Source organism: Phalangium opilio, unplaced genomic scaffold (assembly GCF_054372755.1).
Source record: "Phalangium opilio isolate 3A_F unplaced genomic scaffold, DU_Popi_V2 ptg001170l_1, whole genome shotgun sequence".
NCBI lineage: Eukaryota > Metazoa > Arthropoda > Arachnida > Opiliones > Phalangiidae > Phalangium > Phalangium opilio.
Genome location: NW_028324255.1, coordinates 9,157,976 through 9,181,726, shown reverse-complemented (window position 1 = coordinate 9,181,726; position 23,751 = coordinate 9,157,976). Strand labels below are relative to the sequence as shown.

At 39.4% G+C, this 23,751-nt stretch overlaps 89 non-coding genes across 89 annotated transcripts; all 89 read right to left on the bottom strand.

Annotated features, from left to right (window-relative positions):
* Positions 1–183: 183 nt before the first annotated feature.
* On the bottom strand, positions 184–256 carry TRNAK-UUU (transfer RNA lysine (anticodon UUU)). Its single transcript has one exon. It is a non-coding gene; the product is annotated as a tRNA-Lys (tRNA).
* Positions 257–363: 107 nt separating this feature from the next.
* Positions 364–436, bottom strand: TRNAK-UUU (transfer RNA lysine (anticodon UUU)). The gene has a single exon. It is a non-coding gene; the product is annotated as a tRNA-Lys (tRNA).
* Positions 437–721: 285 nt separating this feature from the next.
* TRNAK-UUU (transfer RNA lysine (anticodon UUU)) lies at positions 722–794 on the bottom strand. The gene has a single exon. It is a non-coding gene; the product is annotated as a tRNA-Lys (tRNA).
* A 107-nt stretch (positions 795–901) lies between these two features.
* TRNAK-UUU (transfer RNA lysine (anticodon UUU)) lies at positions 902–974 on the bottom strand. The gene has a single exon. It is a non-coding gene; the product is annotated as a tRNA-Lys (tRNA).
* Positions 975–1,261: 287 nt separating this feature from the next.
* On the bottom strand, positions 1,262–1,334 carry TRNAK-UUU (transfer RNA lysine (anticodon UUU)). The gene has a single exon. It is a non-coding gene; the product is annotated as a tRNA-Lys (tRNA).
* Positions 1,335–1,441: 107 nt separating this feature from the next.
* Positions 1,442–1,514, bottom strand: TRNAK-UUU (transfer RNA lysine (anticodon UUU)). The gene has a single exon. It is a non-coding gene; the product is annotated as a tRNA-Lys (tRNA).
* A 285-nt stretch (positions 1,515–1,799) lies between these two features.
* On the bottom strand, positions 1,800–1,872 carry TRNAK-UUU (transfer RNA lysine (anticodon UUU)). The gene has a single exon. It is a non-coding gene; the product is annotated as a tRNA-Lys (tRNA).
* Positions 1,873–1,979: 107 nt separating this feature from the next.
* Positions 1,980–2,052, bottom strand: TRNAK-UUU (transfer RNA lysine (anticodon UUU)). Its single transcript has one exon. It is a non-coding gene; the product is annotated as a tRNA-Lys (tRNA).
* A 287-nt stretch (positions 2,053–2,339) lies between these two features.
* TRNAK-UUU (transfer RNA lysine (anticodon UUU)) lies at positions 2,340–2,412 on the bottom strand. Its single transcript has one exon. It is a non-coding gene; the product is annotated as a tRNA-Lys (tRNA).
* A 107-nt stretch (positions 2,413–2,519) lies between these two features.
* Positions 2,520–2,592, bottom strand: TRNAK-UUU (transfer RNA lysine (anticodon UUU)). Its single transcript has one exon. It is a non-coding gene; the product is annotated as a tRNA-Lys (tRNA).
* Positions 2,593–2,879: 287 nt separating this feature from the next.
* On the bottom strand, positions 2,880–2,952 carry TRNAK-UUU (transfer RNA lysine (anticodon UUU)). The gene has a single exon. It is a non-coding gene; the product is annotated as a tRNA-Lys (tRNA).
* Positions 2,953–3,059: 107 nt separating this feature from the next.
* On the bottom strand, positions 3,060–3,132 carry TRNAR-UCU (transfer RNA arginine (anticodon UCU)). The gene has a single exon. It is a non-coding gene; the product is annotated as a tRNA-Arg (tRNA).
* A 285-nt stretch (positions 3,133–3,417) lies between these two features.
* On the bottom strand, positions 3,418–3,490 carry TRNAK-UUU (transfer RNA lysine (anticodon UUU)). Its single transcript has one exon. It is a non-coding gene; the product is annotated as a tRNA-Lys (tRNA).
* Positions 3,491–3,957: 467 nt separating this feature from the next.
* On the bottom strand, positions 3,958–4,030 carry TRNAK-UUU (transfer RNA lysine (anticodon UUU)). Its single transcript has one exon. It is a non-coding gene; the product is annotated as a tRNA-Lys (tRNA).
* A 107-nt stretch (positions 4,031–4,137) lies between these two features.
* Positions 4,138–4,210, bottom strand: TRNAK-UUU (transfer RNA lysine (anticodon UUU)). The gene has a single exon. It is a non-coding gene; the product is annotated as a tRNA-Lys (tRNA).
* A 467-nt stretch (positions 4,211–4,677) lies between these two features.
* Positions 4,678–4,750, bottom strand: TRNAK-UUU (transfer RNA lysine (anticodon UUU)). Its single transcript has one exon. It is a non-coding gene; the product is annotated as a tRNA-Lys (tRNA).
* A 107-nt stretch (positions 4,751–4,857) lies between these two features.
* TRNAK-UUU (transfer RNA lysine (anticodon UUU)) lies at positions 4,858–4,930 on the bottom strand. The gene has a single exon. It is a non-coding gene; the product is annotated as a tRNA-Lys (tRNA).
* A 285-nt stretch (positions 4,931–5,215) lies between these two features.
* Positions 5,216–5,288, bottom strand: TRNAK-UUU (transfer RNA lysine (anticodon UUU)). Its single transcript has one exon. It is a non-coding gene; the product is annotated as a tRNA-Lys (tRNA).
* A 107-nt stretch (positions 5,289–5,395) lies between these two features.
* TRNAK-UUU (transfer RNA lysine (anticodon UUU)) lies at positions 5,396–5,468 on the bottom strand. The gene has a single exon. It is a non-coding gene; the product is annotated as a tRNA-Lys (tRNA).
* Positions 5,469–5,575: 107 nt separating this feature from the next.
* Positions 5,576–5,648, bottom strand: TRNAK-UUU (transfer RNA lysine (anticodon UUU)). The gene has a single exon. It is a non-coding gene; the product is annotated as a tRNA-Lys (tRNA).
* A 107-nt stretch (positions 5,649–5,755) lies between these two features.
* Positions 5,756–5,828, bottom strand: TRNAK-UUU (transfer RNA lysine (anticodon UUU)). Its single transcript has one exon. It is a non-coding gene; the product is annotated as a tRNA-Lys (tRNA).
* A 287-nt stretch (positions 5,829–6,115) lies between these two features.
* TRNAK-UUU (transfer RNA lysine (anticodon UUU)) lies at positions 6,116–6,188 on the bottom strand. The gene has a single exon. It is a non-coding gene; the product is annotated as a tRNA-Lys (tRNA).
* A 107-nt stretch (positions 6,189–6,295) lies between these two features.
* TRNAK-UUU (transfer RNA lysine (anticodon UUU)) lies at positions 6,296–6,368 on the bottom strand. Its single transcript has one exon. It is a non-coding gene; the product is annotated as a tRNA-Lys (tRNA).
* A 107-nt stretch (positions 6,369–6,475) lies between these two features.
* On the bottom strand, positions 6,476–6,548 carry TRNAK-UUU (transfer RNA lysine (anticodon UUU)). The gene has a single exon. It is a non-coding gene; the product is annotated as a tRNA-Lys (tRNA).
* A 287-nt stretch (positions 6,549–6,835) lies between these two features.
* On the bottom strand, positions 6,836–6,908 carry TRNAK-UUU (transfer RNA lysine (anticodon UUU)). Its single transcript has one exon. It is a non-coding gene; the product is annotated as a tRNA-Lys (tRNA).
* Positions 6,909–7,015: 107 nt separating this feature from the next.
* On the bottom strand, positions 7,016–7,088 carry TRNAK-UUU (transfer RNA lysine (anticodon UUU)). Its single transcript has one exon. It is a non-coding gene; the product is annotated as a tRNA-Lys (tRNA).
* A 464-nt stretch (positions 7,089–7,552) lies between these two features.
* Positions 7,553–7,625, bottom strand: TRNAK-UUU (transfer RNA lysine (anticodon UUU)). The gene has a single exon. It is a non-coding gene; the product is annotated as a tRNA-Lys (tRNA).
* Positions 7,626–7,732: 107 nt separating this feature from the next.
* TRNAK-UUU (transfer RNA lysine (anticodon UUU)) lies at positions 7,733–7,805 on the bottom strand. Its single transcript has one exon. It is a non-coding gene; the product is annotated as a tRNA-Lys (tRNA).
* Positions 7,806–8,090: 285 nt separating this feature from the next.
* On the bottom strand, positions 8,091–8,163 carry TRNAK-UUU (transfer RNA lysine (anticodon UUU)). The gene has a single exon. It is a non-coding gene; the product is annotated as a tRNA-Lys (tRNA).
* Positions 8,164–8,448: 285 nt separating this feature from the next.
* TRNAK-UUU (transfer RNA lysine (anticodon UUU)) lies at positions 8,449–8,521 on the bottom strand. Its single transcript has one exon. It is a non-coding gene; the product is annotated as a tRNA-Lys (tRNA).
* A 107-nt stretch (positions 8,522–8,628) lies between these two features.
* Positions 8,629–8,701, bottom strand: TRNAK-UUU (transfer RNA lysine (anticodon UUU)). The gene has a single exon. It is a non-coding gene; the product is annotated as a tRNA-Lys (tRNA).
* A 107-nt stretch (positions 8,702–8,808) lies between these two features.
* Positions 8,809–8,881, bottom strand: TRNAK-UUU (transfer RNA lysine (anticodon UUU)). Its single transcript has one exon. It is a non-coding gene; the product is annotated as a tRNA-Lys (tRNA).
* A 107-nt stretch (positions 8,882–8,988) lies between these two features.
* Positions 8,989–9,061, bottom strand: TRNAK-UUU (transfer RNA lysine (anticodon UUU)). Its single transcript has one exon. It is a non-coding gene; the product is annotated as a tRNA-Lys (tRNA).
* Positions 9,062–9,168: 107 nt separating this feature from the next.
* On the bottom strand, positions 9,169–9,241 carry TRNAK-UUU (transfer RNA lysine (anticodon UUU)). Its single transcript has one exon. It is a non-coding gene; the product is annotated as a tRNA-Lys (tRNA).
* A 107-nt stretch (positions 9,242–9,348) lies between these two features.
* Positions 9,349–9,421, bottom strand: TRNAK-UUU (transfer RNA lysine (anticodon UUU)). The gene has a single exon. It is a non-coding gene; the product is annotated as a tRNA-Lys (tRNA).
* Positions 9,422–9,706: 285 nt separating this feature from the next.
* Positions 9,707–9,779, bottom strand: TRNAK-UUU (transfer RNA lysine (anticodon UUU)). The gene has a single exon. It is a non-coding gene; the product is annotated as a tRNA-Lys (tRNA).
* A 287-nt stretch (positions 9,780–10,066) lies between these two features.
* On the bottom strand, positions 10,067–10,139 carry TRNAK-UUU (transfer RNA lysine (anticodon UUU)). Its single transcript has one exon. It is a non-coding gene; the product is annotated as a tRNA-Lys (tRNA).
* Positions 10,140–10,246: 107 nt separating this feature from the next.
* On the bottom strand, positions 10,247–10,319 carry TRNAK-UUU (transfer RNA lysine (anticodon UUU)). The gene has a single exon. It is a non-coding gene; the product is annotated as a tRNA-Lys (tRNA).
* A 287-nt stretch (positions 10,320–10,606) lies between these two features.
* Positions 10,607–10,679, bottom strand: TRNAK-UUU (transfer RNA lysine (anticodon UUU)). The gene has a single exon. It is a non-coding gene; the product is annotated as a tRNA-Lys (tRNA).
* Positions 10,680–10,786: 107 nt separating this feature from the next.
* On the bottom strand, positions 10,787–10,859 carry TRNAR-UCU (transfer RNA arginine (anticodon UCU)). The gene has a single exon. It is a non-coding gene; the product is annotated as a tRNA-Arg (tRNA).
* A 285-nt stretch (positions 10,860–11,144) lies between these two features.
* Positions 11,145–11,217, bottom strand: TRNAK-UUU (transfer RNA lysine (anticodon UUU)). Its single transcript has one exon. It is a non-coding gene; the product is annotated as a tRNA-Lys (tRNA).
* A 467-nt stretch (positions 11,218–11,684) lies between these two features.
* Positions 11,685–11,757, bottom strand: TRNAK-UUU (transfer RNA lysine (anticodon UUU)). Its single transcript has one exon. It is a non-coding gene; the product is annotated as a tRNA-Lys (tRNA).
* Positions 11,758–11,864: 107 nt separating this feature from the next.
* Positions 11,865–11,937, bottom strand: TRNAK-UUU (transfer RNA lysine (anticodon UUU)). Its single transcript has one exon. It is a non-coding gene; the product is annotated as a tRNA-Lys (tRNA).
* Positions 11,938–12,044: 107 nt separating this feature from the next.
* On the bottom strand, positions 12,045–12,117 carry TRNAK-UUU (transfer RNA lysine (anticodon UUU)). Its single transcript has one exon. It is a non-coding gene; the product is annotated as a tRNA-Lys (tRNA).
* A 287-nt stretch (positions 12,118–12,404) lies between these two features.
* Positions 12,405–12,477, bottom strand: TRNAK-UUU (transfer RNA lysine (anticodon UUU)). Its single transcript has one exon. It is a non-coding gene; the product is annotated as a tRNA-Lys (tRNA).
* A 107-nt stretch (positions 12,478–12,584) lies between these two features.
* TRNAK-UUU (transfer RNA lysine (anticodon UUU)) lies at positions 12,585–12,657 on the bottom strand. The gene has a single exon. It is a non-coding gene; the product is annotated as a tRNA-Lys (tRNA).
* A 465-nt stretch (positions 12,658–13,122) lies between these two features.
* On the bottom strand, positions 13,123–13,195 carry TRNAK-UUU (transfer RNA lysine (anticodon UUU)). The gene has a single exon. It is a non-coding gene; the product is annotated as a tRNA-Lys (tRNA).
* A 107-nt stretch (positions 13,196–13,302) lies between these two features.
* TRNAK-UUU (transfer RNA lysine (anticodon UUU)) lies at positions 13,303–13,375 on the bottom strand. Its single transcript has one exon. It is a non-coding gene; the product is annotated as a tRNA-Lys (tRNA).
* A 285-nt stretch (positions 13,376–13,660) lies between these two features.
* On the bottom strand, positions 13,661–13,733 carry TRNAK-UUU (transfer RNA lysine (anticodon UUU)). The gene has a single exon. It is a non-coding gene; the product is annotated as a tRNA-Lys (tRNA).
* A 285-nt stretch (positions 13,734–14,018) lies between these two features.
* On the bottom strand, positions 14,019–14,091 carry TRNAK-UUU (transfer RNA lysine (anticodon UUU)). The gene has a single exon. It is a non-coding gene; the product is annotated as a tRNA-Lys (tRNA).
* A 107-nt stretch (positions 14,092–14,198) lies between these two features.
* TRNAK-UUU (transfer RNA lysine (anticodon UUU)) lies at positions 14,199–14,271 on the bottom strand. Its single transcript has one exon. It is a non-coding gene; the product is annotated as a tRNA-Lys (tRNA).
* A 107-nt stretch (positions 14,272–14,378) lies between these two features.
* Positions 14,379–14,451, bottom strand: TRNAK-UUU (transfer RNA lysine (anticodon UUU)). The gene has a single exon. It is a non-coding gene; the product is annotated as a tRNA-Lys (tRNA).
* Positions 14,452–14,738: 287 nt separating this feature from the next.
* Positions 14,739–14,811, bottom strand: TRNAK-UUU (transfer RNA lysine (anticodon UUU)). The gene has a single exon. It is a non-coding gene; the product is annotated as a tRNA-Lys (tRNA).
* Positions 14,812–14,918: 107 nt separating this feature from the next.
* On the bottom strand, positions 14,919–14,991 carry TRNAK-UUU (transfer RNA lysine (anticodon UUU)). The gene has a single exon. It is a non-coding gene; the product is annotated as a tRNA-Lys (tRNA).
* Positions 14,992–15,276: 285 nt separating this feature from the next.
* TRNAK-UUU (transfer RNA lysine (anticodon UUU)) lies at positions 15,277–15,349 on the bottom strand. Its single transcript has one exon. It is a non-coding gene; the product is annotated as a tRNA-Lys (tRNA).
* Positions 15,350–15,634: 285 nt separating this feature from the next.
* TRNAK-UUU (transfer RNA lysine (anticodon UUU)) lies at positions 15,635–15,707 on the bottom strand. The gene has a single exon. It is a non-coding gene; the product is annotated as a tRNA-Lys (tRNA).
* A 107-nt stretch (positions 15,708–15,814) lies between these two features.
* TRNAK-UUU (transfer RNA lysine (anticodon UUU)) lies at positions 15,815–15,887 on the bottom strand. Its single transcript has one exon. It is a non-coding gene; the product is annotated as a tRNA-Lys (tRNA).
* Positions 15,888–15,994: 107 nt separating this feature from the next.
* TRNAK-UUU (transfer RNA lysine (anticodon UUU)) lies at positions 15,995–16,067 on the bottom strand. The gene has a single exon. It is a non-coding gene; the product is annotated as a tRNA-Lys (tRNA).
* Positions 16,068–16,354: 287 nt separating this feature from the next.
* TRNAK-UUU (transfer RNA lysine (anticodon UUU)) lies at positions 16,355–16,427 on the bottom strand. Its single transcript has one exon. It is a non-coding gene; the product is annotated as a tRNA-Lys (tRNA).
* Positions 16,428–16,534: 107 nt separating this feature from the next.
* Positions 16,535–16,607, bottom strand: TRNAK-UUU (transfer RNA lysine (anticodon UUU)). The gene has a single exon. It is a non-coding gene; the product is annotated as a tRNA-Lys (tRNA).
* Positions 16,608–16,892: 285 nt separating this feature from the next.
* On the bottom strand, positions 16,893–16,965 carry TRNAK-UUU (transfer RNA lysine (anticodon UUU)). Its single transcript has one exon. It is a non-coding gene; the product is annotated as a tRNA-Lys (tRNA).
* Positions 16,966–17,250: 285 nt separating this feature from the next.
* TRNAK-UUU (transfer RNA lysine (anticodon UUU)) lies at positions 17,251–17,323 on the bottom strand. Its single transcript has one exon. It is a non-coding gene; the product is annotated as a tRNA-Lys (tRNA).
* Positions 17,324–17,430: 107 nt separating this feature from the next.
* Positions 17,431–17,503, bottom strand: TRNAK-UUU (transfer RNA lysine (anticodon UUU)). The gene has a single exon. It is a non-coding gene; the product is annotated as a tRNA-Lys (tRNA).
* A 107-nt stretch (positions 17,504–17,610) lies between these two features.
* Positions 17,611–17,683, bottom strand: TRNAK-UUU (transfer RNA lysine (anticodon UUU)). Its single transcript has one exon. It is a non-coding gene; the product is annotated as a tRNA-Lys (tRNA).
* Positions 17,684–17,790: 107 nt separating this feature from the next.
* Positions 17,791–17,863, bottom strand: TRNAK-UUU (transfer RNA lysine (anticodon UUU)). The gene has a single exon. It is a non-coding gene; the product is annotated as a tRNA-Lys (tRNA).
* A 107-nt stretch (positions 17,864–17,970) lies between these two features.
* Positions 17,971–18,043, bottom strand: TRNAK-UUU (transfer RNA lysine (anticodon UUU)). Its single transcript has one exon. It is a non-coding gene; the product is annotated as a tRNA-Lys (tRNA).
* Positions 18,044–18,328: 285 nt separating this feature from the next.
* Positions 18,329–18,401, bottom strand: TRNAK-UUU (transfer RNA lysine (anticodon UUU)). Its single transcript has one exon. It is a non-coding gene; the product is annotated as a tRNA-Lys (tRNA).
* Positions 18,402–18,508: 107 nt separating this feature from the next.
* TRNAK-UUU (transfer RNA lysine (anticodon UUU)) lies at positions 18,509–18,581 on the bottom strand. The gene has a single exon. It is a non-coding gene; the product is annotated as a tRNA-Lys (tRNA).
* Positions 18,582–18,688: 107 nt separating this feature from the next.
* On the bottom strand, positions 18,689–18,761 carry TRNAK-UUU (transfer RNA lysine (anticodon UUU)). The gene has a single exon. It is a non-coding gene; the product is annotated as a tRNA-Lys (tRNA).
* Positions 18,762–18,868: 107 nt separating this feature from the next.
* TRNAK-UUU (transfer RNA lysine (anticodon UUU)) lies at positions 18,869–18,941 on the bottom strand. Its single transcript has one exon. It is a non-coding gene; the product is annotated as a tRNA-Lys (tRNA).
* Positions 18,942–19,048: 107 nt separating this feature from the next.
* TRNAK-UUU (transfer RNA lysine (anticodon UUU)) lies at positions 19,049–19,121 on the bottom strand. The gene has a single exon. It is a non-coding gene; the product is annotated as a tRNA-Lys (tRNA).
* Positions 19,122–19,228: 107 nt separating this feature from the next.
* Positions 19,229–19,301, bottom strand: TRNAK-UUU (transfer RNA lysine (anticodon UUU)). The gene has a single exon. It is a non-coding gene; the product is annotated as a tRNA-Lys (tRNA).
* A 285-nt stretch (positions 19,302–19,586) lies between these two features.
* Positions 19,587–19,659, bottom strand: TRNAK-UUU (transfer RNA lysine (anticodon UUU)). The gene has a single exon. It is a non-coding gene; the product is annotated as a tRNA-Lys (tRNA).
* Positions 19,660–19,766: 107 nt separating this feature from the next.
* On the bottom strand, positions 19,767–19,839 carry TRNAK-UUU (transfer RNA lysine (anticodon UUU)). The gene has a single exon. It is a non-coding gene; the product is annotated as a tRNA-Lys (tRNA).
* Positions 19,840–19,946: 107 nt separating this feature from the next.
* TRNAK-UUU (transfer RNA lysine (anticodon UUU)) lies at positions 19,947–20,019 on the bottom strand. The gene has a single exon. It is a non-coding gene; the product is annotated as a tRNA-Lys (tRNA).
* A 107-nt stretch (positions 20,020–20,126) lies between these two features.
* TRNAK-UUU (transfer RNA lysine (anticodon UUU)) lies at positions 20,127–20,199 on the bottom strand. Its single transcript has one exon. It is a non-coding gene; the product is annotated as a tRNA-Lys (tRNA).
* A 107-nt stretch (positions 20,200–20,306) lies between these two features.
* TRNAK-UUU (transfer RNA lysine (anticodon UUU)) lies at positions 20,307–20,379 on the bottom strand. Its single transcript has one exon. It is a non-coding gene; the product is annotated as a tRNA-Lys (tRNA).
* Positions 20,380–20,486: 107 nt separating this feature from the next.
* On the bottom strand, positions 20,487–20,559 carry TRNAK-UUU (transfer RNA lysine (anticodon UUU)). Its single transcript has one exon. It is a non-coding gene; the product is annotated as a tRNA-Lys (tRNA).
* Positions 20,560–20,666: 107 nt separating this feature from the next.
* Positions 20,667–20,739, bottom strand: TRNAK-UUU (transfer RNA lysine (anticodon UUU)). The gene has a single exon. It is a non-coding gene; the product is annotated as a tRNA-Lys (tRNA).
* A 107-nt stretch (positions 20,740–20,846) lies between these two features.
* On the bottom strand, positions 20,847–20,919 carry TRNAK-UUU (transfer RNA lysine (anticodon UUU)). The gene has a single exon. It is a non-coding gene; the product is annotated as a tRNA-Lys (tRNA).
* A 285-nt stretch (positions 20,920–21,204) lies between these two features.
* On the bottom strand, positions 21,205–21,277 carry TRNAK-UUU (transfer RNA lysine (anticodon UUU)). The gene has a single exon. It is a non-coding gene; the product is annotated as a tRNA-Lys (tRNA).
* A 285-nt stretch (positions 21,278–21,562) lies between these two features.
* On the bottom strand, positions 21,563–21,635 carry TRNAK-UUU (transfer RNA lysine (anticodon UUU)). The gene has a single exon. It is a non-coding gene; the product is annotated as a tRNA-Lys (tRNA).
* A 287-nt stretch (positions 21,636–21,922) lies between these two features.
* On the bottom strand, positions 21,923–21,995 carry TRNAK-UUU (transfer RNA lysine (anticodon UUU)). Its single transcript has one exon. It is a non-coding gene; the product is annotated as a tRNA-Lys (tRNA).
* A 285-nt stretch (positions 21,996–22,280) lies between these two features.
* Positions 22,281–22,353, bottom strand: TRNAK-UUU (transfer RNA lysine (anticodon UUU)). Its single transcript has one exon. It is a non-coding gene; the product is annotated as a tRNA-Lys (tRNA).
* A 285-nt stretch (positions 22,354–22,638) lies between these two features.
* On the bottom strand, positions 22,639–22,711 carry TRNAK-UUU (transfer RNA lysine (anticodon UUU)). Its single transcript has one exon. It is a non-coding gene; the product is annotated as a tRNA-Lys (tRNA).
* Positions 22,712–22,998: 287 nt separating this feature from the next.
* TRNAK-UUU (transfer RNA lysine (anticodon UUU)) lies at positions 22,999–23,071 on the bottom strand. Its single transcript has one exon. It is a non-coding gene; the product is annotated as a tRNA-Lys (tRNA).
* A 107-nt stretch (positions 23,072–23,178) lies between these two features.
* Positions 23,179–23,251, bottom strand: TRNAK-UUU (transfer RNA lysine (anticodon UUU)). Its single transcript has one exon. It is a non-coding gene; the product is annotated as a tRNA-Lys (tRNA).
* A 107-nt stretch (positions 23,252–23,358) lies between these two features.
* TRNAK-UUU (transfer RNA lysine (anticodon UUU)) lies at positions 23,359–23,431 on the bottom strand. Its single transcript has one exon. It is a non-coding gene; the product is annotated as a tRNA-Lys (tRNA).
* A 107-nt stretch (positions 23,432–23,538) lies between these two features.
* TRNAK-UUU (transfer RNA lysine (anticodon UUU)) lies at positions 23,539–23,611 on the bottom strand. Its single transcript has one exon. It is a non-coding gene; the product is annotated as a tRNA-Lys (tRNA).
* Positions 23,612–23,751: the final 140 nt, after the last annotated feature.

Sequence of the window (23,751 nt, the reverse complement as noted above, 5' to 3'; positions counted from 1 at the left end):
AATGGCCCGAACAGGTACTCGAACCATGGACCGTTAGGTTAAAAGCCTAACGCTCTACCGACTGAGCTATCCGGGCTCAAGCGAGGAGAACTCACGTAATAATTGGAATTAGAATTTACATAAATTTATTGAAAGTGGAATGATCTGAAGTTTAAATTATTGACGATTCTTTAAAAACAGAGTCGCCCGAACAGGGACTCGAACCCTGGACTGTTAGGTTAAAAGCCTAACGCTCTACCGACTGAGCTATCCGGGCTGAAACGAAATGAACTCCCGTAATAATTTGGATTAGAATTTCAATAATTTTACTGGAAATTAAATGATCTGAACTTTAAATTATTGATGATTCTTCAAAAACACAGTCGCCCGAACAGGGACTCGAACCCTGGACCGTTAGGTTAAAAGCCTAACGCTCTACCGACTGAGCTATCCGGGCTCAAGCGAGGTGAACTCCCGTAATAATTGGGATAAGAATTTCAATAATTTTACTGGAAATTAAATGATCTGAAGTTTAAATTATTGATGATTCTTTAAAAAAAGAGTCGCCCGAACAAGGAGTCGAACCCTGGACCGTGGTTTGAAGCCTAACGCTCTACCGACTGAGCTATCCGAGCTGAAAAGAAATGAACTCCCGTAATAATTGGGATTAGAATTTCAATAATTTTACTGGAAATTAAATGATCTGAAGTTTAAATTATTGATGATTCTTCAAAAACACAGTCGCCCGAACAGGGACTCGAACCCTGGACCGTTAGGTTAAAAGCCTAACGCTCTACCGACTGAGCTATCCGGGCTCAAGCGAGGTGAACTCCCGTAATAATTGGGATAAGAATTTCAATAATTTTACTGGAAATTAAATGATCTGAAGTTTAAATTATTGATGATTCTTCAAAAACACAGTCGCCCGAACAGGGACTCGAACCCTGGACCGTTAGGTTAAAAGCCTAACGCTCTACCGACTGAGCTATCCGGGCTCAAGCGAGGTGAACTCCCGTAATAATTGGGATAAGAATTTCAATAATTTTACTGGAAATTAAATGATCTGAAGTTTAAATTATTGATGATTCTTCAAAAACAGAATGGCCCGAACAGGTACTCGAACCATGGACCGTTAGGTTAAAAGCCTAACGCTCTACCGACTGAGCTATCCGGGCTCAAGCGAGGAGAACTCACGTAATAATTGGAATTAGAATTTACATAAATTTATTGAAAGTGGAATGATCTGAAGTTTAAATTATTGACGATTCTTTAAAAACAGAGTCGCCCGAACAGGGACTCGAACCCTGGACTGTTAGGTTAAAAGCCTAACGCTCTACCGACTGAGCTATCCGGGCTGAAACGAAATGAACTCCCTTAATAATTTGGATTAGAATTTCAATAATTTTACTGGAAATTAAATGATCTGAACTTTAAATTATTGATGATTCTTCAAAAACACAGTCGCCCGAACAGGGACTCGAACCCTGGACCGTTAGGTTAAAAGCCTAACGCTCTACCGACTGAGCTATCCGGGCTCAAGCGAGGTGAACTCCCGTAATAATTGGGATAAGAATTTCAATAATTTTACTGGAAATTAAATGATCTGAAGTTTAAATTATTGATGATTCTTTAAAAAAAGAGTCGCCCGAACAAGGAGTCGAACCCTGGACCGTGGTTTGAAGCCTAACGCTCTACCGACTGAGCTATCCGAGCTGAAAAGAAATGAACTCCCGTAATAATTGGGATTAGAATTTCAATAATTTTACTGGAAATTAAATGATCTGAAGTTTAAATTATTGATGATTCTTCAAAAACACAGTCGCCCGAACAGGGACTCGAACCCTGGACCGTTAGGTTAAAAGCCTAACGCTCTACCGACTGAGCTATCCGGGCTCAAGCGAGGTGAACTCCCGTAATAATTGGGATAAGAATTTCAATAATTTTACTGGAAATTAAATTATCTGAAGTTTAAATTATTGATGATTCTTCAAAAACACAGTCGCCCGAACAGGGACTCGAACCCTGGACCGTTAGGTTAAAAGCCTAACGCTCTACCGACTGAGCTATCCGGGCTCAAGCGAGGTGAACTCCCGTAATAATTGGGATAAGAATTTCAATAATTTTACTGGAAATTAAATGATCTGAAGTTTAAATTATTGATGATTCTTCAAAAACAGAATGGCCCGAACAGGTACTCGAACCATGGACCGTTAGGTTAAAAGCCTAACGCTCTACCGACTGAGCTATCCGGGCTCAAGCGAGGAGAACTCACGTAATAATTGGAATTAGAATTTACATAAATTTATTGAAAGTGGAATGATCTGAAGTTTAAATTATTGACGATTCTTTAAAAACAGAGTCGCCCGAACAGGGACTCGAACCCTGGACTGTTAGGTTAAAAGCCTAACGCTCTACCGACTGAGCTATCCGGGCTCAAGTGAGGTGAACTCACGTAATAATTGGAATTAGAATTTACATAAATTTATTGAAAGTGAAATGATCTGAAGTTTAAATTATTGACGATTCTTTAAAAACAGAGTCGCCCGAACAGGGACTCGAACCCTGGACCGTTAGGTTAAAAGCCTAACGCTCCACCGACTGAGCTATCCGGGCTAAAACGAAATGAACTCCCGTAATAATTAGAATAAGAATTTCAATAATTTTACTGGAAATTAAATGATCTGAAGTTTAAATTATTGATGATTCTTCAAAAACAGAATGGCCCGCACAGGTACTCGAACCCTGGACCGTTAGGTTAAAAGCCTAACGCTCTACCGACTGAGCTATCCGGGCTAAAGCGAGGTGAACTCACGTAATAATTGGAATTAGAATTTCAATAATTTTACTGGAAATTAAATGATCTGAAGTTTAAATTATTGATGATTCTTTAAAAACAGAGTCGCCCGAACAGGGACTCGAACCCTGGACCGTTAGGTTAAAAGCCTAACGCTCTACCGACTGAGCTATCCGGGCTAAAACGAAATGAACTCCCGTAATAATTTGGATTAGAATTTCAATAATTTTACTGGAAATTAAATGATCTGAACTTTAAATTATTGATGATTCTTCAAAAACACAGTCGCCCGAACAGGGACTCGAACCCTGGACCGTTAGGTTAGAAGCCTAACGCTCTACCGACTGAGCTATCCGGGCTCAAGCGAGGTGAACTCCCGTAATAATTAGGATAAGAATTTCAATAATTTTACTGGAAATTAAATGATCTGAAGTTTAAATTATTGATGATTCTTTAAAAAAAGAGTCGCCCGAACAAGGAGTCGAACCCTGGACCGTGGTTTGAAGCCTAACGCTCTACCGACTGAGCTATCCGAGCTGAAAAGAAATGAACTCCCGTAATAATTGGGATTAGAATTTCAATAATTTTACTGGAAATTAAATGATCTGAAGTTTAAATTATTGATGATTCTTCAAAAACACAGTCGCCCGAACAGGGACTCGAACCCTGGACCGTTAGGTTAAAAGCCTAACGCTCTACCGACTGAGCTATCCGGGCTCAAGCGAGGTGAACTCCCGTAATAATTGGGATAAGAATTTCAATAATTTTACTGGAAATTAAATGATCTGAAGTTTAAATTATTGATGATTCTTCAAAAACAGAATGGCCCGAACAGGTACTCGAACCATGGACCGTTAGGTTAAAAGCCTAACGCTCTACCGACTGAGCTATCCGGGCTCAAGCGAGGTGAACTCCCGTAATAATTGGGATAAGAATTTCAATAATTTTACTGGAAATTAAATGATCTGAAGTTTAAATTATTGATGATTCTTCAAAAACAGAATGGCCCGAACAGGTACTCGAACCATGGACCGTTAGGTTAAAAGCCTAACGCTCTACCGACTGAGCTATCCGGGCTCAAGCGAGGAGAACTCACGTAATAATTGGAATTAGAATTTACATAAATTTATTGAAAGTGGAATGATCTGAAGTTTAAATTATTGACAATTCTTTAAAAACAGAGTCGCCCGAACAGGGACTCGAACCCTGGACTGTTAGGTTAAAAGCCTAACGCTCTACCGACTGAGCTATCCGTGCTGAAACGAAATGAACTCCCGTAATAATTTGGATTAGAATTTCAATAATTTTACTGGAAATTAAATGATCTGAACTTTAAATTATTGATGATTCTTCAAAAACACAGTCGCCCGAACAGGGACTCGAACCCTGGACCGTTAGGTTAAAAGCCTAACGCTCTACCGACTGAGCTATCCGGGCTCAAGCGAGGTGAACTCCCGTAATAATTGGGATAAGAATTTCAATAATTTTACTGGAAATTAAATGATCTGAAGTTTAAATTATTGATGATTCTTCAAAAACACAGTCGCCCGAACATTGACTCGAACCCTGGACCGTTAGGTTAAAAGCCTAACGCTCTACCGACTGAGCTATCCGGGCTCAAGCGAGGTGAACTCCCGTAATAATTGGGATAAGAATTTCAATAATTTTACTGGAAATTAAATGATCTGAAGTTTAAATTATTGATGATTCTTCAAAAACAGAATGGCCCGAACAGGTACTCGAACCATGGACCGTTAGGTTAAAAGCCTAACGCTCTACCGACTGAGCTATCCGGGCTCAAGCGAGGAGAACTCACGTAATAATTGGAATTAGAATTTACATAAATTTATTGAAAGTGGAATGATCTGAAGTTTAAATTATTGACGATTCTTTAAAAACAGAGTTGCCCGAACAGGGACTCGAACCCTGGACTGTTAGGTTAAAAGCCTAACGCTCTACCGACTGAGCTATCCGGGCTGAAACGAAATGAACTCCCGTAATAATTTGGATTAGAATTTCAATAATTTTACTGGAAATTAAATGATCTGAACTTTAAATTATTGATGATTCTTCAAAAACACAGTCGCCCGAACAGGGACTCGAACCCTGGACCGTTAGGTTAAAAGCCTAACGCTCTACCGACTGAGCTATCCGGGCTCAAGCGAGGTGAACTCCCGTAATAATTGGGATAAGAATTTCAATAATTTTACTGGAAATTAAATGATCTGAAGTTTAAATTATTGATGATTCTTTAAAAAAAGAGTCGCCCGAACAAGGAGTCGAACCCTGGACCGTGGTTTGAAGCCTAACGCTCTACCGACTGAGCTATCCGAGCTGAAAAGAAATGAACTCCCGTAATAATTGGGATTAGAATTTCAATAATTTTACTGGAAATTAAATGATCTGAAGTTTAAATTATTGATGATTCTTCAAAAACACAGTCGCCCGAACAGGGACTCGAACCCTGGACCGTTAGGTTAAAAGCCTAACGCTCTACCGACTGAGCTATCCGGGCTCAAGCGAGGTGAACTCCCGTAATAATTGGGATAAGAATTTCAATAATTTTACTGGAAATTAAATGATCTGAAGTTTAAATTATTGATGATTCTTCAAAAACACAGTCGCCCGAACAGGGACTCGAACCCTGGACCGTTAGGTTAAAAGCCTAACGCTCTACCGACTGAGCTATCCGGGCTCAAGCGAGGTGAACTCCCGTAATAATTGGAATTAGAATTTACATAAATTTATTGAAAGTGGAATGATCTGAAGTTTAAATTATTGACAATTCTTTAAAAACAGAGTCGCCCGAACAGGGACTCGAACCCTGGACTGTTAGGTTAAAAGCCTAACGCTCTACCGACTGAGCTATCCGGGCTGAAACGAAATGAACTCCCGTAATAATTTGGATTAGAATTTCAATAATTTTACTGGAAATTAAATGATCTGAACTTTAAATTATTGATGATTCTTCAAAAACACAGTCGCCCGAACAGGGACTCGAACCCTGGACCGTTAGGTTAAAAGCCTAACGCTCTACCGACTGAGCTATCCGGGCTCAAGCGAGGTGAACTCCCGTAATAATTGGGATAAGAATTTCAATAATTTTACTGGAAATTAAATGATCTGAAGTTTAAATTATTGATGATTCTTCAAAAACAGAATGGCCCGAACAGGTACTCGAACCATGGACCGTTAGGTTAAAAGCCTAACGCTCTACCGACTGAGCTATCCGGGCTCAAGCGAGGAGAACTCACGTAATAATTGGAATTAGAATTTACATAAATTTATTGAAAGTGGAATGATCTGAAGTTTAAATTATTGACGATTCTTTAAAAACAGAGTTGCCCGAACAGGGACTCGAACCCTGGACTGTTAGGTTAAAAGCCTAACGCTCTACCGACTGAGCTATCCGGGCTGAAACGAAATGAACTCCCGTAATAATTTGGATTAGAATTTCAATAATATTACTGGAAATTAAATGATCTGAACTTTAAATTATTGATGATTCTTCAAAAACACAGTCGCCCGAACAGGGACTCGAACCCTGGACCGTTAGGTTAAAAGCCTAACGCTCTACCGACTGAGCTATCCGGGCTCAAGCGAGGTGAACTCCCGTAATAATTGGGATAAGAATTTCAATAATTTTACTGGAAATTAAATGATCTGAAGTTTAAATTATTGATGATTCTTCAAAAACACAGTCGCCCGAACAGGGACTCGAACCCTGGACCGTTAGGTTAAAAGCCTAACGCTCTACCGACTGAGCTATCCGGGCTCAAGCGAGGTGAACTCCCGTAATAATTGGGATAAGAATTTCAATAATTTTACTGGAAATTAAATGATCTGAAGTTTAAATTATTGATGATTCTTCAAAAACAGAATGGCCCGAACAGGTACTCGAACCATGGACCGTTAGGTTAAAAGCCTAACGCTCTACCGACTGAGCTATCCGGGCTCAAGCGAGGAGAACTCACGTAATAATTGGAATTAGAATTTACATAAATTTATTGAAAGTGGAATGATCTGAAGTTTAAATTATTGACGATTCTTTAAAAACAGAGTTGCCCGAACAGGGACTCGAACCCTGGACTGTTAGGTTAAAAGCCTAACGCTCTACCGACTGAGCTATCCGGGCTGAAACGAAATGAACTCCCGTAATAATTTGGATTAGAATTTCAATAATTTTACTGGAAATTAAATGATCTGAACTTTAAATTATTGATGATTCTTCAAAAACACAGTCGCCCGAACAGGGACTCGAACCCTGTACCGTTAGGTTAAAAGCCTAACGCTCTACCGACTGAGCTATCCGGGCTCAAGCGAGGTGAACTCCCGTAATAATTGGGATAAGAATTTCAATAATTTTACTGGAAATTAAATGATCTGAAGTTTAAATTATTGATGATTCTTTAAAAAAAGAGTCGCCCGAACAAGGAGTCGAACCCTGGACCGTGGTTTGAAGCCTAACGCTCTACCGACTGAGCTATCCGAGCTGAAAAGAAATGAACTCCCGTAATAATTGGGATTAGAATTTCAATAATTTTACTGGAAATTAAATGATCTGAAGTTTAAATTATTGATGATTCTTCAAAAACAGAATGGCCCGAACAGGTACTCGAACCATGGCCCGTTAGGTTAAAAGCCTAACGCTCTACCGACTGAGCTATCCGGGCTCAAGCGAGGAGAACTCACGTAATAATTGGAATTAGAATTTACATAAATTTATTGAAAGTGGATGATCTGAAGTTTAAATTATTGACGATTCTTTAAAAACAGAGTCGCCCGAACAGGGACTCGAACCCTGGACTGTTAGGTTAAAAGCCTAACGCTCTACCGACTGAGCTATCCGGGCTGAAACGAAATGAACTCCCGTAATAATTTGGATTAGAATTTCAATAATTTTACTGGAAATTAAATGATCTGAACTTTAAATTATTGATGATTCTTCAAAAACACAGTCGCCCGAACAGGGACTCGAACCCTGGACCGTTAGGTTAAAAGCCTAACGCTCTACCGACTGAGCTATCCGGGCTCAAGCGAGGTGAACTCCCGTAATAATTGGGATAAGAATTTCAATAATTTTACTGGAAATTAAATGATCTGAAGTTTAAATTATTGATGATTCTTTAAAAAAAGAGTCGCCCGAACAAGGAGTCGAACCCTGGACCGTGGTTTGAAGCCTAACGCTCTACCGACTGAGCTATCCGAGCTGAAAAGAAATGAACTCCCGTAATAATTGGGATTAGAATTTCAATAATTTTACTGGAAATTAAATGATCTGAAGTTTAAATTATTGATGATTCTTCAAAAACACAGTCGCCCGAACAGGGACTCGAACCCTGGACCGTTAGGTTAAAAGCCTAACGCTCTACCGACTGAGCTATCCGGGCTCAAGCGAGGTGAACTCCCGTAATAATTGGAATAAGAATTTCAATAATTTTACTGGAAAGTAAATGATCTGAAGTTTAAATTATTGATGATTCTTCATAAACAGAATGGCCCGAATAAGGAGTCGAACCCTGGACCGTGGTTTGAAGCCTAACGCTCTACCGACTGAGCTATCCGAGCTGAAACGAAATGAACACCCGTAATAATTGGGATTAGAATTTCAATAATTTTACTGGAAATTAAATGATCTGAAGTTTAAATTATTGATGATTCTTCAAAAACAGAATGGCCCGAACAGGTACTCGAACCCTGGACCGTTAGGTTAAAAGCCTAACGCTCTACCGACTGAGCTATCCGGGCTCAAGCGAGGTGAACTCACGTAATAATTGGAATTAGAATTTACATAAATTTATTGAAAGTGAAATGATCTGAAGTTTAAATTATTGACGATTCTTTAAAAACAGAGTCGCCCGAACAGGGACTCGAACCCTGGACTGTTAGGTTAAAAGCCTAACGCTCTACCGACTGAGCTATCCGGGCTGAAACGAAATGAACTCCCGTAATAATTGGGATTAGAATTTCAATAATTTTACTGGAAATTAAATAATCTGAAGTTTAAATTATTGATGATTCTTCAAAAACACAGTCGCCCGAACAGGGACTCGAACCCTGGACCGTTAGGTTAAAAGCCTAACGCTCTACCGACTGAGCTATCCGGGCTCAAGCGAGGTGAACTCCCGTAATAATTGGGATAAGAATTTCAATAATTTTACTGGAAATTAAATGATCTGAAGTTTAAATTATTGATGATTCTTTAAAAAAAGAGTCGCCCGAACAAGGAGTCGAACCCTGGACCGTTAGGTTAAAAGCCTAACGCTCTACCGGCTGAGCTATCCGGGCTGAAACGAAATGAACTCCCGTAATAATTGGGATTAGAATTTCAATAATTTTACTGGAAATTAAATGATCTGAAGTTTAAATTATTGATGATTCTTCAAAAACACAGTCGCCCGAACAGGGACTCGAACCCTGGACCGTTAGGTTAAAAGCCTAACGCTCTACCGACTGAGCTATCCGGGCTCAAGCGAGGTGAACTCCCGTAATAATTGGAATAAGAATTTCAATAATTTTACTGGAAATTAAATGATCTGAAGTTTAAATTATTGATGATTGTTCAAAAACAGAGTCGCCCGAACAGGGACTCGAACCCGGGACCGTTAGGTTAAAAGCCTAACGCTCTACCGGCTGAGCTATCCGGGCTGAAACGAAATGAACTCCCGTAATAATTGGGATTAGAATTTCAATAATTTTACTGGAAATTAAATGATCTGAAGTTTAAATTATTGATGATTCTTCAAAAACACAGTCGCCCGAACAAGGAGTCGAACCCTGGACCGTGGTTTGAAGCCTAACGCTCTACCGACTGAGCTATCCGAGCTGAAAAGAAATGAACTCCCGTAATATTTGGGATTAGAATTTCAATAATTTTACTGGAAATTAAATGATCTGAAGTTTAAATTATTGATGATTCTTCAAAAACACAGTCGCCCGAACAGGGACTCGAACCCTGGACCGTTAGGTTAAAAGCCTAACGCTCTACCGACTGAGCTATCCGGGCTCAAGCGAGGTGAACTCCCGTAATAATTGGGATAAGAATTTCAATAATTTTACTGGAAATTAAATGATCTGAAGTTTAAATTATTGATGATTCTTCAAAAACAGAATGGCCCGAACAGGTACTCGAACCATGGACCGTTAGGTTAAAAGCCTAACGCTCTACCGACTGAGCTATCCGGGCTCAAGCGAGGAGAACTCACGTAATAATTGGAATTAGAATTTACATAAATTTATTGAAAGTGGAATGATCTGAAGTTTAAATTATTGACGATTCTTTAAAAACAGAGTCGCCCGAACAGGGACTCGAACCCTGGACTGTTAGGTTAAAAGCCTAACGCTCTACCGACTGAGCTATCCGGGCTCAAGTGAGGTGAACTCACGTAATAATTGGAATTAGAATTTACATAAATTTATTGAAAGTGAAATGATCTGAAGTTTAAATTATTGACGATTCTTTAAAAACAGAGTCGCCCGAACAGGGACTCGAACCCTGGACCGTTAGGTTAAAAGCCTAACGCTCCACCGACTGAGCTATCCGGGCTAAAACGAAATGAACTCCCGTAATAATTAGAATAAGAATTTCAATAATTTTACTGGAAATTAAATGATCTGAAGTTTAAATTATTGATGATTCTTCAAAAACAGAATGGCCCGCACAGGTACTCGAACCCTGGACCGTTAGGTTAAAAGCCTAACGCTCTACCGACTGAGCTATCCGGGCTAAAGCGAGGTGAACTCACGTAATAATTGGAATTAGAATTTCAATAATTTTACTGGAAATTAAATGATCTGAAGTTTAAGTTATTGATGATTCTTTAAAAACAGAGTCGCCCGAACAGGGACTCGAACCCTGGACCGTTAGGTTAAAAGCCTAACGCTCTACCGGCTGAGCTATCCGGGCTAAAACGAAATGAACTCCCGTAATAATTTGGATTAGAATTTCAATAATTTTACTGGAAATTAAATGATCTGAACTTTAAATTATTGATGATTCTTCAAAAACACAGTCGCTCGAACAGGGACTCGAACCCTGGACCGTTAGGTTAGAAGCCTAACGCTCTACCGACTGAGCTATCCGGGCTCAAGCGAGGTGAACTCCCGTAATAATTGGGATAAGAATTTCAATAATTTTACTGGAAATTAAATGATCTGAAGTTTAAATTATTGATGATTCTTTAAAAAAAGAGTCGCCCGAACAAGGAGTCGAACCCTGGACCGTGGTTTGAAGCCTAACGCTCTACCGACTGAGCTATCCGAGCTGAAAAGAAATGAACTCCCGTAATAATTGGGATTAGAATTTCAATAATTTTACTGGAAATTAAATGATCTGAAGTTTAAATTATTGATGATTCTTCAAAAACACAGTCGCCCGAACAGGGACTCGAACCCTGGACCGTTAGGTTAAAAGCCTAACGCTTTACCGACTGAGCTATCCGGGCTCAAGCGAGGTGAACTCCCGTAATAATTGGGATAAGAATTTCAATAATTTTACTGGAAATTAAATGATCTGAAGTTTAAATTATTGATGATTCTTCAAAAACAGAATGGCCCGAACAGGTACTCGAACCATGGACCGTTAAGTTAAAAGCCTAACGCTCTACCGACTGAGCTATCCGGGCTCAAGCGAGGTGAACTCCCGTAATAATTGGGATAAGAATTTCAATAATTTTACTGGAAATTAAATGATCTGAAGTTTAAATTATTGATGATTCTTCAAAAACAGAACGGCCCGAACAGGTACTCGAACCATGGACCGTTAGGTTAAAAGCCTAACGCTCTACCGACTGAGCTATCCGGGCTCAAGCGAGGAGAACTCACGTAATAATTGGAATTAGAATTTACATAAATTTATTGAAAGTGGAATGATCTGAAGTTTAAATTATTGACAATTCTTTAAAAACAGAGTCGCCCGAACAGGGACTCGAACCCTGGACTGTTAGGTTAAAAGCCTAACGCTCTACCGACTGAGCTATCCGGGCTGAAACGAAATGAACTCCCGTAATAATTTGGATTAGAATTTCAATAATTTTACTGGAAATTAAATGATCTGAACTTTAAATTATTGATGATTCTTCAAAAACACAGTCGCCCGAACAGGGACTCGAACCCTGGACCGTTAGGTTAAAAGCCTAACGCTCTACCGACTGAGCTATCCGGGCTCAAGCGAGGTGAACTCCCGTAATAATTGGGATAAGAATTTCAATAATTTTACTGGAAATTAAATGATCTGAAGTTTAAATTATTGATGATTCTTCAAAAACACAGTCGCCCGAACAGGGACTCGAACCCTGGACCGTTAGGTTAAAAGCCTAACGCTCTACCGACTGAGCTATCCGGGCTCAAGCGAGGTGAACTCCCGTAATAATTGGGATAAGAATTTCAATAATTTTACTGGAAATTAAATGATCTGAAGTTTAAATTATTGATGATTCTTCAAAAACAGAATGGCCCGAACAGGTACTCGAACCATGGACCGTTAGGTTAAAAGCCTAACGCTCTACCGACTGAGCTATCCGGGCTCAAGCGAGGAGAACTCACGTAATAATTGGAATTAGAATTTACATAAATTTATTGAAAGTGGAATGATCTGAAGTTTAAATTATTGACGATTCTTTAAAAGCAGAGTCGCCCGAACAGGGACTCGAACCCTGGACTGTTAGGTTAAAAGCCTAACGCTCTACCGACTGAGCTATCCGGGCTGAAACGAAATGAACTCCCGTAATAATTTGGATTAGAATTTCAATAATTTTACTGGAAATTAAATGATCTGAACTTTAAATTATTGATGATTCTTCAAAAACACAGTCGCCCGAACAGGGACTCGAACCCTGGACCGTTAGGTTAAAAGCCTAACGCTCTACCGACTGAGCTATCCGGGCTCAAGCGAGGTGAACTCCCGTAATAATTGGGATAAGAATTTCAATAATTTTACTGGAAATTAAATGATCTGAAGTTTAAATTATTGATGATTCTTTAAAAAAAGAGTCGCCCGAACAAGGAGTCGAACCCTGGACCGTGGTTTGAAGCCTAACGCTCTACCGACTGAGCTATCCGGGCTCAAGCGAGGTGAACTCCCGTAATAATTGGGATAAGAATTTCAATAATTTTACTGGAAATTAAATGATCTGAAGTTTAAATTATTGATGATTCTTCAAAAACAGAATGGCCCGAACAGGTACTCGAACCATGGCCCGTTAGGTTAAAAGCCTAACGCTCTACCGACTGAGCTATCCGGGCTCAAGCGAGGAGAACTCACGTAATAATTGGAATTAGAATTTACATAAATTTATTGAAAGTGGAATGATCTGAAGTTTAAATTATTGACGATTCTTTAAAAACAGAGTCGCCCGAACAGGGACTCGAACCCTGGACTGTTAGGTTAAAAGCCTAACGCTCTACCGACTGAGCTATCCGGGCTGAAACGAAATGAACTCCCGTAATAATTTGGATTAGAATTTCAATAATTTTACTGGAAATTAAATGATCTGAACTTTAAATTATTGATGATTCTTCAAAAACACAGTCGCCCGAACAGGGACTCGAACCCTGGACCGTTAGGTTAAAAGCCTAACGCTCTACCGACTGAGCTATCCGGGCTCAAGCGAGGTGAACTCCCGTAATAATTGGGATAAGAATTTCAATAATTTTACTGGAAATTAAATGATCTGAAGTTTAAATTATTGATGATTCTTTAAAAAAAGAGTCGCCCGAACAAGGAGTCGAACCCTGGACCGTGGTTTGAAGCCTAACGCTCTACCGACTGAGCTATCCGAGCTGAAAAGAAATGAACTCCCGTAATAATTGGGATTAGAATTTCAATAATTTTACTGGAAATTAAATGATCTGAAGTTTAAATTATTGATGATTCTTCAAAAACACAGTCGCCCGAACAGGGACTCGAACCCTGGACCGTTAGGTTAAAAGCCTAACGCTCTACCGACTGAGCTATCCGGGCTCAAGCGAGGTGAACTCCCGTAATAATTGGAATAAGAATTTCAATAATTTTACTGGAAAGTAAATGATCTGAAGTTTAAATTATTGATGATTCTTCATAAACAGAATGGCCCGAATAAGGAGTCGAACCCTGGATCGTGGTTTGAAGCCTAACGCTCTACCGACTGAGCTATCCGAGCTGAAACGAAATGAACACCCGTAATAATTGGGATTAGAATTTCAATAATTTTACTGGAAATTAAATGATCTGAAGTTTAAATTATTGATGATTCTTCAAAAACAGAATGGCCCGAACAGGTACTCGAACCCTGGACCGTTAGGTTAAAAGCCTAACGCTCTACCGACTGAGCTATCCGGGCTCAAGCGAGGTGAACTCACGTAATAATTGGAATTAGAATTTACATAAATTTATTGAAAGTGAAATGATCTGAAGTTTAAATTATTGACGATTCTTTAAAAACAGAGTCGCCCGAACAGGGACTCGAACCCTGGACTGTTAGGTTAAAAGCCTAACGCTCTACCGACTGAGCTATCCGGGCTGAAACGAAATGAACTCCCGTAATAATTTGGATTAGAATTTCAATAATTTTACTGGAAATTAAATGATCTGAACTTTAAATTATTGATGATTCTTCAAAAACACAGTCGCCCGAACAGGGACTCGAACCCTGGACCGTTAGGTTAAAAGCCTAACGCTCTACCGACTGAGCTATCCGGGCTCAAGCGAGGTGAACTCCCGTAATAATTGGGATAAGAATTTCAATAATTTTACTGGAAATTAAATGATCTGAAGTTTAAATTATTGATGATTCTTCAAAAACAGAATGGCCCGAACAGGTACTCGAACCATGGCCCGTTAGGTTAAAAGCCTAACGCTCTACCGACTGAGCTATCCGGGCTCAAGCGAGGAGAACTCACGTAATAATTGGAATTAGAATTTACATAAATTTATTGAAAGTGGAATGATCTGAAGTTTAAATTATTGACGATTCTTTAAAAACAGAGTCGCCCGAACAGGGACTCGAACCCTGGACTGTTAGGTTAAAAGCCTAACGCTCTACCGACTGAGCTATCCGGGCTGAAACGAAATGAACTCCCGTAATAATTTGGATTAGAATTTCAATAATTTTACTGGAAATTAAATGATCTGAACTTTAAATTATTGATGATTCTTCAAAAAAACAGTCGCCCGAACAGGGACTCGAACCCTGGACCGTTAGGTTAAAAGCCTAACGCTCTACCGACTGAGCTATCCGGGCTCAAGCGAGGTGAACTCCCGTAATAATTGGGATAAGAATTTCAATAATTTTACTGGAAATTAAATGATCTGAAGTTTAAATTATTGATGATTCTTTAAAAAAAGAGTCGCCCGAACAAGGAGTCGAACCCTGGACCGTGGTTTGAAGCCTAACGCTCTACCGACTGAGCTATCCGAGCTGAAAAGAAATGAACTCCCGTAATAATTGGGATTAGAATTTCAATAATTTTACTGGAAATTAAATGATCTGAAGTTTAAATTATTGATGATTCTTCAAAAACACAGTCGCCCGAACAGGGACTCGAACCCTGGACCGTTAGGTTAAAAGCCTAACGCTCTACCGACTGAGCTATCCGGGCTCAAGCGAGGTGAACTCCCGTAATAATTGGAATAAGAATTTCAATAATTTTACTGGAAAGTAAATGATCTGAAGTTTAAATTATTGATGATTCTTCATAAACAGAATGGCCCGAATAAGGAGTCGAACCCTGGACCGTGGTTTGAAGCCTAACGCTCTACCGACTGAGCTATCCGAGCTGAAACGAAATGAACACCCGTAATAATTGGGATTAGAATTTCAATAATTTTACTGGAAATTAAATGATCTGAAGTTTAAATTATTGATGATTCTTCAAAAACAGAATGGCCCGAACAGGTACTCGAACCCTGGACCGTTAGGTTAAAAGCCTAACGCTCTACCGACTGAGCTATCCGGGCTCAAGCGAGGTGAACTCACGTAATAATTGGAATTAGAATTTACATAAATTTATTGAAAGTGAAATGATCTGAAGTTTAAATTATTGACGATTCTTTAAAAACAGAGTCGCCCGAACAGGGACTCGAACCCTGGACTGTTAGGTTAAAAGCCTAACGCTCTACCGACTGAGCTATCCGGGCTGAAACGAAATGAACTCCCGTAATAATTGGGATTAGAATTTCAATAATTTTACTGGAAATTAAATAATCTGAAGTTTAAATTATTGATGATTCTTCAAAAACACAGTCGCCCGAACAGGGACTCGAACCCTGGACCGTTAGGTTAAAAGCCTAACGCTCTACCGACTGAGCTATCCGGGCTCAAGCGAGGTGAACTCCCGTAATAATTGGGATAAGAATTTCAATAATTTTACTGGAAATTAAATGATCTGAAGTTTAAATTATTGATGATTCTTCAAAAACAGAATGGCCCGAACAGGTACTCGAACCATGGCCCGTTAGGTTAAAAGCCTAACTCTCTACCGACTGAGCTATCCGGGCTCAAGCGAGGAGAACTCACGTAATAATTGGAATTAGAATTTACATAAATTTATTGAAAGTGGAATGATCTGAAGTTTAAATTATTGACGATTCTTTAAAAACAGAGTCGCCCGAACAGGGACTCGAACCCTGGACTGTTAGGTTAAAAGCCTAACGCTCTACCGACTGAGCTATCCGGGCTGAAACGAAATGAACTCCCGTAATAATTTGGATTAGAATTTCAATAATTTTACTGGAAATTAAATGATCTGAACTTTAAATTATTGATGATTCTTCAAAAACACAGTCGCCCGAACAGGGACTCGAACCCTGGACCGTTAGGTTAAAAGCCTAACGCTCTACCGACTGAGCTATCCGGGCTCAAGCGAGGTGAACTCCCGTAATAATTGGGATAAGAATTTCAATAATTTTACTGGAAATTAAATGATCTGAAGTTTAAATTATTGATGATTCTTTAAAAAAAGAGTCGCCCGAACAAGGAGTCGAACCCTGGACCGTGGTTTGAAGCCTAACGCTCTACCGACTGAGCTATCCGAGCTGAAAAGAAATGAACTCCCGTAATAATTGGGATTAGAATTTCAATAATTTTACTGGAAATTAAATGATCTGAAGTTTAAATTATTGATGATTCTTCAAAAACACAGTCGCCCGAACAGGGACTCGAACCCTGGACCGTTAGGTTAAAAGCCTAACGCTCTACCGACTGAGCTATCCGGGCTCAAGCGAGGTGAACTCCCGTAATAATTGGAATAAGAATTTCAATAACTTTACTGGAAAGTAAATGATCTGAAGTTTAAATTATTGATGATTCTTCATAAACAGAATGGCCCGAATAAGGAGTCGAACCCTGGACCGTGGTTTGAAGCCTAACGCTCTACCGACTGAGCTATCCGAGCTGAAACGAAATGAACACCCGTAATAATTGGGATTAGAATTTCAAAAATTTTACTGGAAATTAAATGATCTGAAGTTTAAATTATTGATGATTCTTCAAAAACAGAATGGCCCGAACAGGTACTCGAACCCTGGACCGTTAGGTTAAAAGCCTAACGCTCTACCGACTGAGCTATCCGGGCTCAAGCGAGGTGAACTCACGTAATAATTGGAATTAGAATTTACATAAATTTATTGAAAGTGAAATGATCTGAAGTTTAAATTATTGACGATTCTTTAAAAACAGAGTCGCCCGAACAGGGACTCGAACCCTGGACTGTTAGGTTAAATGCCTAACGCTCTACCGACTGAGCTATCCGGGCTGAAACGAAATGAACTCCCGTAATAATTGGGATTAGAATTTCAATAATTTTACTGGAAATTAAATAATCTGAAGTTTAAATTATTGATGATTCTTCAAAAACACAGTCGCCCGAACAGGGACTCGAACCCTGGACCGTTAGGTTAAAAGCCTAACGCTCTACCGACTGAGCTATCCGGGCTCAAGCGAGGTGAACTCCCGTAATAATTGGGATAAGAATTTCAATAATTTTACTGGAAATTAAATGATCTGAAGTTTAAATTATTGATGATTCTTTAAAAAAAGAGTCGCCCGAACAAGGAGTCGAACCCTGGACCGTTAGGTTAAAAGCCTAACGCTCTACCGGCTGAGCTATCCGGGCTGAAACGAAATGAACTCCCGTAATAATTGGGATTAGAATTTCAATAATTTTACTGGAAATTAAATGATCTGAAGTTTAAATTATTGATGATTCTTCAAAAACACAGTCGCCCGAACAGGGACTCGAACCCTGGACCGTTAGGTTAAAAGCCTAACGCTCTACCGACTGAGCTATCCGGGCTCAAGCGAGGTGAACTCCCGTAATAATTGGAATAAGAATTTCAATAATTTTACTGGAAAGTAAATGATCTGAAGTTTAAATTATTGATGATTCTTCATAAACAGAATGGCCCGAATAAGGAGTCGAACCCTGGACCGTGGTTTGAAGCCTAACGCTCTACCGACTGAGCTATCCGAGCTGAAACGAAATGAACACCCGTAATAATTGGGATTAGAATTTCAATAATTTTACTGGAAATTAAATGATCTGAAGTTTAAATTATTGATGATTCTTCAAAAACAGAATGGCCCGAACAGGTACTCGAACCCTGGACCGTTAGGTTAAAAGCCTAACGCTCTACCGACTGAGCTATCCGGGCTCAAGCGAGGTGAACTCACGTAATAATTGGAATTAGAATTTACATAAATTTATTGAAAGTGAAATGATCTGAAGTTTAAATTATTGACGATTCTTTAAAAACAGAGTCGCCCGAACAGGGACTCGAACCCTGGACTGTTAGGTTAAATGCCTAACGCTCTACCGACTGAGCTATCCGGGCTGAAACGAAATGAACTCCCGTAATAATTTGGATTAGAATTTCAATAATTTTACTGGAAATTAAATAATCTGAAGTTTAAATTATTGATGATTCTTCAAAAACACAGTCGCCCGAACAGGGACTCGAACCCTGGACCGTTAGGTTAAAAGCCTAACGCTCTACCGACTGAGCTATCCGGGCTCAAGCGAGGTGAACTCCCGTAATAATTGGGATAAGAATTTCAATAATTTTACTGGAAATTAAATGATCTGAAGTTTAAATTATTGATGATTCTTTAAAAAAAGAGTCGCCCGAACAAGGAGTCGAACCCTGGACCGTTAGGTTAAAAGCCTAACGCTCTACCGGCTGAGCTATCCGGGCTGAAACGAAATGAACTCCCGTAATAATTGGGATTAGAATTTCAATAATTTTACTGGAAATTAAATGATCTGAAGTTTAAATTATTGATGATTCTTCAAAAACACAGTCGCCCGAACAGGGACTCGAACCCTGGACCGTTAGGTTAAAAGCCTAACGCTCTACCGACTGAGCTATCCGGGCTCAAGCGAGGTGAACTCCCGTAATAATTGGAATAAGAATTTCAATAATTTTACTGGAAATTAAAAGATCTGAAGTTTAAATTATTGATGATTGTTCAAAAACAGAGTCGCCCGAACAGGGACTCGAACCCGGGACCGTTAGGTTAAAAGCCTAACGCTCTACCGGCTGAGCTATCCGGGCTGAAACGAAATGAACTCCCGTAATAATTGGGATTAGAATTTCAATAATTTTACTGGAAATTAAATGATCTGAAGTTTAAATTATTGATGATTCTTCAAAAACACAGTCGCCCGAACAAGGAGTCGAACCCTGGACCGTGGTTTGATGCCTAACGCTCTACCGACTGAGCTATCCGAGCTGAAAAGAAATGAACTCCCGTAATATTTGGGATTAGAATTTCAATAATTTTACTGGAAATTAAATGATCTGAAGTTTAAATTATTGATGATTCTTCAAAAACACAGTCGCCCGAACAGGGACTCGAACCCTGGACCGTTAGGTTAAAAGCCTAACGCTCTACCGACTGAGCTATCCGGGCTCAAGCGAGGTGAACTCCCGTAATAATTGGGATAAGAATTTCAATAATTTTACTGGAAATTAAATGATCTGAAGTTTAAATTATTGATGATTCTTTAAAAAAAGAGTCGCCCGAACAAGGAGTCGAACCCTGGACCGTTAGGTTAAAAGCCTAACGCTCTACCGGCTGAGCTATCCGGGCTGAAACGAAATGAACTCCCGTAATAATTGGGATTAGAATTTCAATAATTTTACTGGAAATTAAATGATCTGAAGTTTAAATTATTGATGATTCTTCAAAAACAGAATGGCCCGAACAGGTACTCGAACCCTGGACCGTTAGGTTAAAAGCCTAACGCTCTACCGACTGAGCTATCCGGGCTCAAGCGAGGTGAACTCACGTAATAATTGGAATTAGAATTTACATAAATTTATTGAAAGTGAAATGATCTGAAGTTTAAATTATTGACGATTCTTTAAAAACAGAGTCGCCCGAACAGGGACTCGAACCCTGGACTGTTAGGTTAAATGCCTAACGCTCTACCGACTGAGCTATCCGGGCTGAAACGAAATGAACTCCCGTAATAATTGGGATTAGAATTTCAATAATTTTACTGGAAATTAAATAATCTGAAGTTTAAATTATTGATGATTCTTCAAAAACACAGTCGCCCGAACAGGGACTCGAACCCTGGACCGTTAGGTTAAAAGCCTAACGCTCTACCGACTGAGCTATCCGGGCTCAAGCGAGGTGAACTCCCGTAATAATTGGGATAAGAATTTCAATAATTTTACTGGAAATTAAATGATCTGAAGTTTAAATTATTGATGATTCTTTAAAAAAAGAGTCGCCCGAACAAGGAGTCGAACCCTGGACCGTTAGGTTAAAAGCCTAACGCTCTACCGGCTGAGCTATCCGGGCTGAAACGAAATGAACTCCCGTAATAATTGGGATTAGAATTTCAATAATTTTACTGGAAATTAAATGATCTGAAGTTTAAATTATTGATGATTCTTCAAAAACACAGTCGCCCGAACAGGGACTCGAACCCTGGACCGTTAGGTTAAAAGCCTAACGCTCTACCGACTGAGCTATCCGGGCTCAAGCGAGGTGAACTCCCGTAATAATTGGAATAAGAATTTCAATAATTTTACTGGAAATTAAAAGATCTGAAGTTTAAATTATTGATGATTGTTCAAAAACAGAGTCGCCCGAACAGGGACTCGAACCCGGGACCGTTAGGTTAAAAGCCTAACGCTCTACCGGCTGAGCTATCCGGGCTGAAACGAAATGAACTCCCGTAATAATTGGGATTAGAATTTCAATAATTTTACTGGAAATTAAATGATCTGAAGTTTAAATTATTGATGATTCTTCAAAAACACAGTCGCCCGAACAAGGAGTCGAACCCTGGACCGTGGTTTGATGCCTAACGCTCTACCGACTGAGCTATCCGAGCTGAAAAGAAATGAACTCCCGTAATATTTGGGATTAGAATTTCAATAATTTTACTGGAAATTAAATGATCTGAAGTTTAAATTATTGATGATTCTTCAAAAACACAGTCGCCCGAACAGGGACTCGAACCCTGGACCGTTAGGTTAAAAGCCTAACGCTCTACCGACTGAGCTATCCGGGCTCAAGCGAGGTGAACTCCCGTAATAATTGGAATAAGAATTTCAATAATTTTACTGGAAATTAAATGATCTGAAGTTTAAATTATTGATGATTCTTCAAAAACAGAATGGCCCGAACAAGGAGTCGAACCCTGGACCGTGGTTTGAAGCCTAGCGCTCTACCGACTGAGCTATCCGAGCTGAAACGAAATGAACACCCGTAATAATTGGGATTAGAATTTCAATAATTTTACTGGAAATTAAATGATCTGAAGTTTAAATTATTGATGATTCTTCAAAAACAGAATGGCCCGAACAGGTACTCGAACCCTGGACCGTTAGGTTAAAAGCCTAACGCTCTACCGACTGAGCTATCCGGGCTCAAGCGAGGTGAACTCACGTAATAATTGGAATTAGAATTTACATAAATTTATTGAAAGTGAAATGATCTGAAGTTTAAATTATTGACGATTCTTTAAAAACAGAGTCGCCCAAACAGGGACTCGAACCCTGGACTGTTAGGTTAAAAGCCTAACAATCTACCGACTGAGCTATCCGGGCTGAAACGAAATGAACTACCGTAATAATTGGGATTAGAATTTCAATAATTTTACTGGAAATTAAATAATCTGAAGTTTAAATTATTGATGATTCTTCAAAAACACAGTCGCCCGAACAGGGACTCGAACCCTGGACCGTTAGGTTAAAAGCGTAACGCTCTACCGACTGAGCTATCCGGGCTCAAGCGAGGTGAACTCCCGTAATAATTGGAATAAGAATTTCAATAATTTTACTGGAAATTAAATGATCTGAAGTTTAAATTATTGATGATTCTTCAAAAACTGAATGGCCCGAACAAGGAGTCGAACCCTGGACCGTGGTTTGAAGCCTAACGCTCTACCGACTGAGCTATCCGAGCTGAAAAGAAATGAACTCCCGTAATAATTGGGATTAGAATTTCAATAATTTTACTGGAAATTAAATGATCTGAAGTTTAAATTATTGATGATTCTTCAAAAACACAGTCGCCCGAACAGGGACTCGAACCCTGAACCGTTAGGTTAAAAGCCTAACGCTCTACCGACTGAGCTATCCGGGCTCAAGCGAGGTGAACTCCCGTAATAATTGGAATAAGAATTTCAATAATTTTACTGGAAATTAAATGATCTGAAGTTTAAATTATTGATGATTCTTCAAAAACAGAATGGCCCGAACAAGGAGTCGAACCCTGGAACGTGGTTTGAAGCCTAACGCTCTACCGACTGAGCTATCCGAGCTGAAACGAAATGAACACCCGTAATAATTGGGATTAGAATTTCAATAATTTTACTGGAAATTAAATGATCTGAAGTTTAAATTATTGATGATTCTTCAAAAACAGAATGGCCCGAACAGGTACTCGAACCCTGGACCGTTAGGTTAAAAGCCTAACGCTCTACCGACTGAGCTATCCGGGCTCAAGCGAGGTGAACTCACGTAATAATTGGAATTAGAATTTACATAAATTTATTGAAAGTGAAATGATCTGAAGTTTAAATTATTGACGATTCTTTAAAAACAAAGTCGCCCGAACAGGGACTCGAACCCTGGACTGTTAGGTTAAAAGCCTAACAATCTACCGACTGAGCTATCCGGGCTGAAACGAAATGAACTACCGTAATAATTGGGATTAGAATTTCAATAATTTTACTGGAAATTAAATAATCTGAAGTTTAAATTATTGATGATTCTTCAAAAACACAGTCGCCCGAACAGGGACTCGAACCCTGGACCGTTAGGTTAAAAGCCTAACGCTCTACCGACTGAGCTATCCGGGCTCAAGCGAGGTGAACTCCCGTAATAATTGGGATAAGAATTTCAATAATTTTACTGGAAATTAAATGATCTGAAGTTTAAATTATTGATGATTCTTTAAAAAAAGAGTCGCCCGAACAAGGAGTCGAACCCTGGACCGTTAGGTTAAAAGCCTAACGCTCTACCGGCTGAGCTATCCGGGCTGAAACGAAATGAACTCCCGTAATAATTGGGATTAGAATTTCAATAATTTTACTGGAAATTAAATGATCTGAAGTTTAAATTATTGATGATTCTTCAAAAACACAGTCGCCCGAACAGGGACTCGAACCCTGGACCGTTAGGTTAAAAGCCTAACGCTCTACCGACTGAGCTATCCGGGCTCAAGCGAGGTGAACTCCCGTAATAATTGGAATAAGAATTTCAAAAATTTTACTGGAAATTAAATGATCTGAAGTTTAAATTATTGATGATTGTTCAAAAACAGAGTCGCCCGAACAGGGACTCGAACCCGGGACCGTTAGGTTAAAAGCCTAACGCTCTACCGGCTGAGCTATCCGGGCTGAAACGAAATGAACTCCCGTAATAATTGGGATTAGAATTTCAATAATTTTACTGGAAATTAAATGATCTGAAGTTTAAATTATTGATGATTCTTCAAAAACACAGTCGCCCGAACAAGGAGTCGAACCCTGGACCGTGG